Genomic DNA, 6,897 nt, shown 5'->3' with positions numbered 1-6,897 from the left:
AGCGAGCAGTTCCTTCTGTCTGGGTGAGTTTTTAAGTTTCATGCCCGCAGGCTGGTCCCTGTCACCAAGACAGGTCCACTGTTCTCAGCCTCAAAAACAAACAAATGAACAAACAAGAATGAAGAGGACTATTTATTTATTTATTTCAGAGACAGCATTTTGCTCTGTCACCCAGGCTGGAGTGCAGTGGCATGATCACAGCTCACTGCAGCCTCAAATTCCTGGGCTCAAGTGATCCTCCCACCTCAGCCTCCTGAGTTGCCAGGACTACAAGCGTGCAGCACCACAGCCAGCTAACTTTTTTTTTTTTTTTTGTAGAGGTGGGGGTCTCCCTGTGTTGCCCAGGCTGGTCTTGACCTCCTGGGCTCAAGGGATAATCCTGCCTCAGCCTCCCAATGTGCTGGGATAACAAGCATGAGCCACTGCGCCCAGCCAAAGGGAGCTTTAAAAATCATCCAGAGCAACTTCCGCAGGCAGCTGCATAAGCTGTGGTACCCGCCGGACGTCAGAGCCACCTTGGCGTTCACCCTGGGCTCTGCCTATACACTTGGCCAACCACCCTGAGTCACCAAGGACAAGGGTCCTTCCCTCGGAACCCTGTCCCGCAAACTGGTCAAGAATGCCAAGAAGACCATCGGGTGCCTGCATGTCACTCGCAAGAAGTATAACCCCCCAAGCTGGCAGCACTGGGGCCAGCCGCCCCCTGAAGACCAGGGGGACGAGATCTCAGTGTCAGAGGAGCTGGAGCCCAGCACGCTAACCCCGTCCTCAGCTCTGAAGCCCTCAGACCGCATGACCATCAGCAGCCTGGTGGAAGAGGCTTGTTGCCGCAGCTAGCAGCACCTCGGGCTGGGCACCCTGAGCAGCAGCCTGAGCTGGGCCAAAGCCCTTCCGCATTTCTCTGGTCAACCACATGTTGACCACCAACTGCTGCAGCTACCCGGGGCCGCTGATTGTGCCCCAGGGTGTCCAGGACAACGCCCTGCAGCGGGTGTCCCGCTGCTACTGCCAGAACCGCTTCCCGGTGGTCTGTTGGTGCAGCAGGTGGTCCAAGGCAGTGCTGCTGCGCTCTGGGGACCTGCAGGGCAGAGGTGTCCTCAGCCTCTTCAAGGCCCAGAACACACCTCCTCCAGGCCAGTCCCAGATGGACTCTAGTAGCCTGGAGCAGGAGAAGTACCTGCAGGCTGTGGTCAGTTCCATGCCCCACTATGCCAGCGCGTTGGGACGCAACATGCTTACTGGCTTCTCCTCAGCTCACATGGGCAGTCACATTCCCAGCCCCAGCGCCAGGGTCATCACACTGTCCAACCCCACGGCACCCTTGCCCTCCAGATGGACTGCACCCCGAAGTAAGTGGGGCAGTGTCCAGACCAGCGGGCACAGCAGTGGGCTTGGCACTGATATGGGCTCCTGGTTAGCTGGCAGAGACGTGCTGGCCCCACCCCAGGCAACAGGGCCCCCTCGCCCACCCGGGCTTCCTGCGGCTGCAGCGAGCAGCCCTCTACGTCCTCGGGAACAAAGCCCAGCTCAAGGGTGTGCGGCCAGACCCCCTGCAGCAGTGGGAGCTGGTGCCCACTGAGGTATTCGAGGAACAGCAGGTGAAGGCCAACTTCAAGAAGCTGCTGAAGGCATGTGTCCTGGGCTGCCCCGCTGCTGAGCCCCATCCAGCCTCCTTCCTGGGCTTGCTGGAGGACTCGGAGCGGCTGACCCCAATTCACAAGCTGCTGCAGGTGTCAGTGCTGGTGGTGGAGCCCCTGGATTCAGACTCCTCTGTGCTGGTGGGCCTGGAGGATGGCTGGGACATCACCTCCCAGGTGGTATCTTTGGTGCAGCTGCTCTCAGACCCCTTCTACTGCACGCTGGAGGGCTTCCGCCTGCTAGTAGAGAAGAAGTGGTTGTCCTTCAGTCATCCCTTCAGCCACCGTGGAGCCCACACCCTGGCTGGGCAGAGCAGCGGCGTCACACCTGCCTTCCTGTAGTTCCTGGACTGCGTAACACCAGGTCCATCTGCAGTTCCCCGTGGAGTTCGAGTTCGGCCAGTTCTACCTCAGGTTCCTCAGGTGCCATCATATGTCCCGCCGTTCCGGACCTTCCTACTTGACTCTGACTCTGAGAGCATTGAGCTGGGGCTGTTATATGAGGAGAAAGGGGAACGCAGGGGCTAGCTGCTGTGCAGGTCTTTGTGGGAATATGTGGACCGGCTGAGCAAGAGGACACCCTCTACAATTACATGCATGTACCCGAGGACACAGAGCTCCTACAGCCCTACAGCTACGTGTCCAACCTGAAGGTGTGAGATTTCTACACTGAGGAGATGCTGGCCGAGGGCCATCCCTATGACTGGGAACTGGGCCAGGGGCCCCCTGAGCCCCCGGAGGAAGAACGGTCTGACGGAGGCGTTCCCAGCACAGGTACCGCGTGGTGTGGCCCTGCTACGACAGCTGCCCCTGACCCCAGCCTGATGCCATCTCACTCCTGCTGGAGGAGCTGCAGAGGCTGGAGACAGAGCTGGGCTAATGCCCTCAGTGGTGGAAGGACACCTGGGACCAGGTGAAGACTGCACAGCGCCTAGAAGGCTGGCCAGACGGAAGTGGCACCCCTAGCTCCCTTCTAGTGTCCACTGCCCCCCACCACCACCGTTTGCTGGGTGTGTGACTGCAGGAGGGGCCCGTGGGCTCCATTGTGAGCCTTAGCCTGGACAGCGACCAGAGTAGTGGCTCAACCGCATCTGGCTCCTGCCAGGCTGCCCGTCGCGGTACCAGCACCCTGTGCAGCCAGTTCCAGACAGCTGAGAGTGAGAACGGGTCCAATGAAGGCACTCTGTAGAAGAAGGGGGCCTTCATGAAGGCTTGGAAGGCCCACTGGTTCACGTTGGACAAGACCAACACCAGCTGTGCTACTACAACCACCGTGTGGACACAGTGCAAGGGTGTCATCAACTGGCGGAGGTGGAGGCTGTGGCACCTGGCACACCCTAAGATCATGGATGAGAAGGCCTTCTTTGACGTGAAGACAACACTTTGCATTTACAACATCTGTGCCCAGGATATGCCCTTGGCCCAGCAGTGGGTGGACAGGATCCAGAGCTGCCTGTCAGACACCTGAGCCTCCCGGCCCTGCCCAGCTGCTCTGCTTCCGGTCGTTACTGACCACTAGGGGTGGGCAGGGCTGCCCCAGCCATCTTTACTGCCCCAGCCCTCAACAATATTGAGGCCCTGAGCCCCCAGCACATGGTACATACAGCCCCTAGCCCTGTCCCGCCCCGCCCAGCTGGCCCTAACTTATTTTGGGGTCACAGCTGAGCACCGTCCCTGGAGGTGACCAAGATGCAGCCCGCAATGGGCCTGTAAATAGCCCAGCTCTGTCAGTGTGTGCTGGTCCAGCCAGCCAGCTGCAGGCGAGTTGTTTCTAGAACCAGAGTCTGTATAAACAGAGAGCTAACGCCAAAAAAAAATAATAAATAAATAAATAAATTAAATCATCCAGAGCAAGACAAATCATCCACAAATCACCTCCAGGGAAGTGAAGCATTTATTTCAGGACATTTGACCCTGCAGCCTGGTCCCTCTCTCCCCCCCTCCTCCCTTCATCTTTCCCCCCTTCCATCTTCTGTGTTCAGATAAACACCAAGAGCCTTCAAAGAGCCCCCGGGAAATAAGTCAGTGTTTCTTGGGCACATATCAGCTGCCACGAATGGTTCTACACACTGAAGTCCATTATCTCAGTGACTGTGAGGACTGAATGAGCAGAGCCTGGAGCTGAGTCAGTGTTCCATAAAAGTCGGCTCTTATTTTTATTATACTGGACACAGAAAGGCCAGATGCCTTCCCCAAAGCCCCTCCCGGTGGGTGGCAGTGGCCAGGAAGTCTGGCAGTAATGTCAGTGCTGTCACCTGCCACTCTGTCCTCGAGGGCCTCTGGGACATGCTGGGAAGGCAGGCCGTGAGCCAGATGTTGCTGAGCTGGACGCTGGGACTCTGTCCCTTCAGTGACCTTTCCTGTCTAGGGCCCGCAGCGAAAGCTAGACATGTGTGCTGCCCCTCCCCTCCCCTCCCCTCCCCACCCTATCCTACTCTATGGGCTTTGGTGGGAAAAAAACCAAGGCCCCATCCCCTGAGGCCTAGGCCAGTGCAGACATAGACCTCGAACTCTGCCCAACATGGATGGCCTCTGCCCAGGTGTGGGAGAACAAAGGCAAGGAAAGGCTCAAGGAATGTTCCAGGCATCAGGAAGCCCGGCTTCCCCTTCAGGGCTGTCGAGTGCTCAGGTTTCTATGCCTCTCAGTCACCAACACTTTTGCACTGAGCAGCTACTATGTGCCAGGCACAAAGGATAACTGGGCACACCTCTTTTCTTGGAATGGGCCAGAGGTTGTCTTCAAGGAGGTGATGTTTCAACTGAGCTCAGGGGAATGAGGAGGAGCCAGGGTTCAGGGAAGAGCATCCCAGCAGAGCCAAAGCCAGCGCTTGAGGAGGCAGGGGTGGAAGGGATGTAGTGGTTTGAGGAGCCCCGGCAGGCTGGTGGGGCTGGAGAGGGAGGGTAGGGTGGGCTAATTAATGCCCTTGCAAAGACGTCCACTCCCTAATCCCTGCAACCTGGGAATCTCAACTTATATGGCAATAAACAGACTTTGCAGAGGTGACTAAACTTTTGCATTGGTGACTAAATTAAGGCTCTGGAGATGGGGAGATCATCCTGGATTATGCAATGGACTCTAAATATGATCACAAGTGTTCTTATTATACAAGAGGGAGGCAGAGGGCGACACCACTACACACAGAAGCAGGGAAGGCAATGTGACCATGGAGGCAGAGACTGGGGTGATGCGGCCACAAGCCAAGGAACACCTGCAGCCACCAGAGGCCGGCAGAGGCCAGGAAGGATTCCCCTGACAGCCTCCAGAGAGGGCGGCCCTGCCACACCTTGACTTCAGCCCAGTAATACTGATTTTAGACTTCTGGCCTCCAGAGCTATAAGATAATACACCTGTCTTGTTTTACGCCACCAAGTTGTTGGCAATTTAACACAGCAGCCACAGGAAACTCACACAGAGGCAGGAGGAGAGCTTCGAGACAGTTTAGGAAACTCACACGGAGGGCAGCTCGAGGAGAGCTCCGAGACAGCTTAGGAGGCAGCTGGGGAAAGGGGGAAGGGGCTGGATTTTTGTTCTTAGTGCTTCTCCATCCCCCTCTCATTCACCTCCTCCTTTCTCCCCTCAAAGCTCCTCAGCCCTTTTAAAATAATTTAACTTGTTGTAGTAGGCAGATGTCAGCTTTTGTGAAGGTATAAACATGTTTTAAAATCTTGCGGAAGGTCGAGGCTGCAGTGAGCTGTGATCGCACTACTGCACTCCAGCCTAGGCAACAGAGCAAGACCCTGTCTCTTTAAAAACAAAACAAAACAAACAAAAAAACAAATATATATATATATATATATATATATATATATAAAACTCAGAGACATTTCCTTTAAAAATAAAATAAATAAAATCTCTGAAGGAGAAACAAGCTTCTGGGCCCATCTCCTCCTCCCTCTCCTCCCTGCCATCTCTCCTCTCCTCAAATGTCCCTGCAATGTGCACCTCGGCCTTGAGGCTGGGAGCAGGGAGGCCTAGGGAGGAAGCTGTACTCCGCCTAGCTCCTGGCTGTCAGCACCCATGGCTGGCAGGATTGCCACAAACTCTGGCGCTCTAAAGGCTGATAAAGCCCCACAGCCTGCACGTCTGGAGCCTGGGCCTCCAGCCCTGATAAGCTGGACCTGTCAGCACCACGGCCACACCTGCTGTAGGCAGTGAGCGCCACCCCCCTCCCGTGGCCACTCCCACTCAGGGCTTCCTGTTCCCTGTGCACAGCCAAGCCCTGGCCACCATGCCTAGGCCACCCCTCCCTGGATGAAGAACAAAGTGGAGTGGCCATGGGCAAGCAGATTTGCCCATTAAATTTCATCTCTGCATCCCCCCAACCCCATCCTGCTCTTCAGCACCAGCACTGGGGCTCAGAAGACCTGGGAGATTCAGGATAGGGGTGCTGGAGCCCACCAGGCACACAGTTCCCTGAGGAAGTCACATGGGCCGATCACACGCAGGGCATGAAGTGCTGTCAGCAGCTCCAACACATTCCTGGGATTCTCCAGCCCATCCCATGTGGCCCTGAGGGGAGTGTGCAAGTGCATGGGGCTAAGAGCCTGAGTCATTGTCACGGCCAAGCAGGAAGCAAACTACAAGAGTCTTTGCTCCCGCCAGGATCACCTGTGCCCGCACATAAGTGGGTACATTGTTCTCCATCCCTCGCTCGGGAAGCCGTCATTCATCAAGCCTGGGCTACTTCCCGTGGCATGAAAAACCTCCACTCACCACAGCCCACCAGGCGGGCTCCAGGATGGACCCAGTCTGCCGGCCCTGGTAGGAGAGTTAGAAAGTCCTCTTGGAAAAGGTGGGCAGGCAGCCAGGGACAGGCGCCCCTAAGAGATCCTCCAGGGCTCTTGCTGGTGAGGGACCCGCTCGCCCTTCTCACCATCCTGGGCTTAGTTGAGCAAACACCTGTTCACACCTACCATGAACTCACCACTGTTGGACAAAGGTGACCCCCAAATGTCCCTGCCCTCAAGGAATGTGTAGTCGAAACAGAGAAAGACCAAACATGTTTTGTCGGTTTTTTTGCTTTGTATTTTATTAATTACAAAGCCCAGATCTCACCAAGTTTCCCACCAAACCTCAGAAATCAGTGGCAGAAAAATAACAAAGTAAGAAGCCCCAAGCCGTATAATACAAACCTGGGGGTTCAAGCTAGAGGGGTGAGGGGTGGGCAGTGGGGGTTTTTTTGTTTGTTTTTGTTTTTTTGTTGTTTGAGATGGAGTCTCGCTCTGTCACCCAGGCTGGAGTGCAGTGGCGCCATCTCAG

The 6,897-nt window shown here is 55.9% G+C and overlaps 1 pseudogene; it reads left to right on the top strand.

Moving 5' to 3' along the window:
* The first annotated feature begins 414 nt into the window (after nt 1-414).
* On the top strand, nt 415-3,105 carry LOC129472127 (myotubularin-related protein 5-like; annotated as a pseudogene).
* The last annotated feature ends 3,792 nt before the right edge of the window (nt 3,106-6,897 follow it).

The sequence above is a fragment of the Symphalangus syndactylus genome, chromosome 22 (genome assembly GCF_028878055.3).
Source record: "Symphalangus syndactylus isolate Jambi chromosome 22, NHGRI_mSymSyn1-v2.1_pri, whole genome shotgun sequence".
Lineage (NCBI taxonomy): Eukaryota > Metazoa > Chordata > Mammalia > Primates > Hylobatidae > Symphalangus > Symphalangus syndactylus.
The sequence above is the reverse complement of the archived record's forward strand: the minus strand, read 5'-3'. Positions and strand labels throughout refer to the sequence as shown.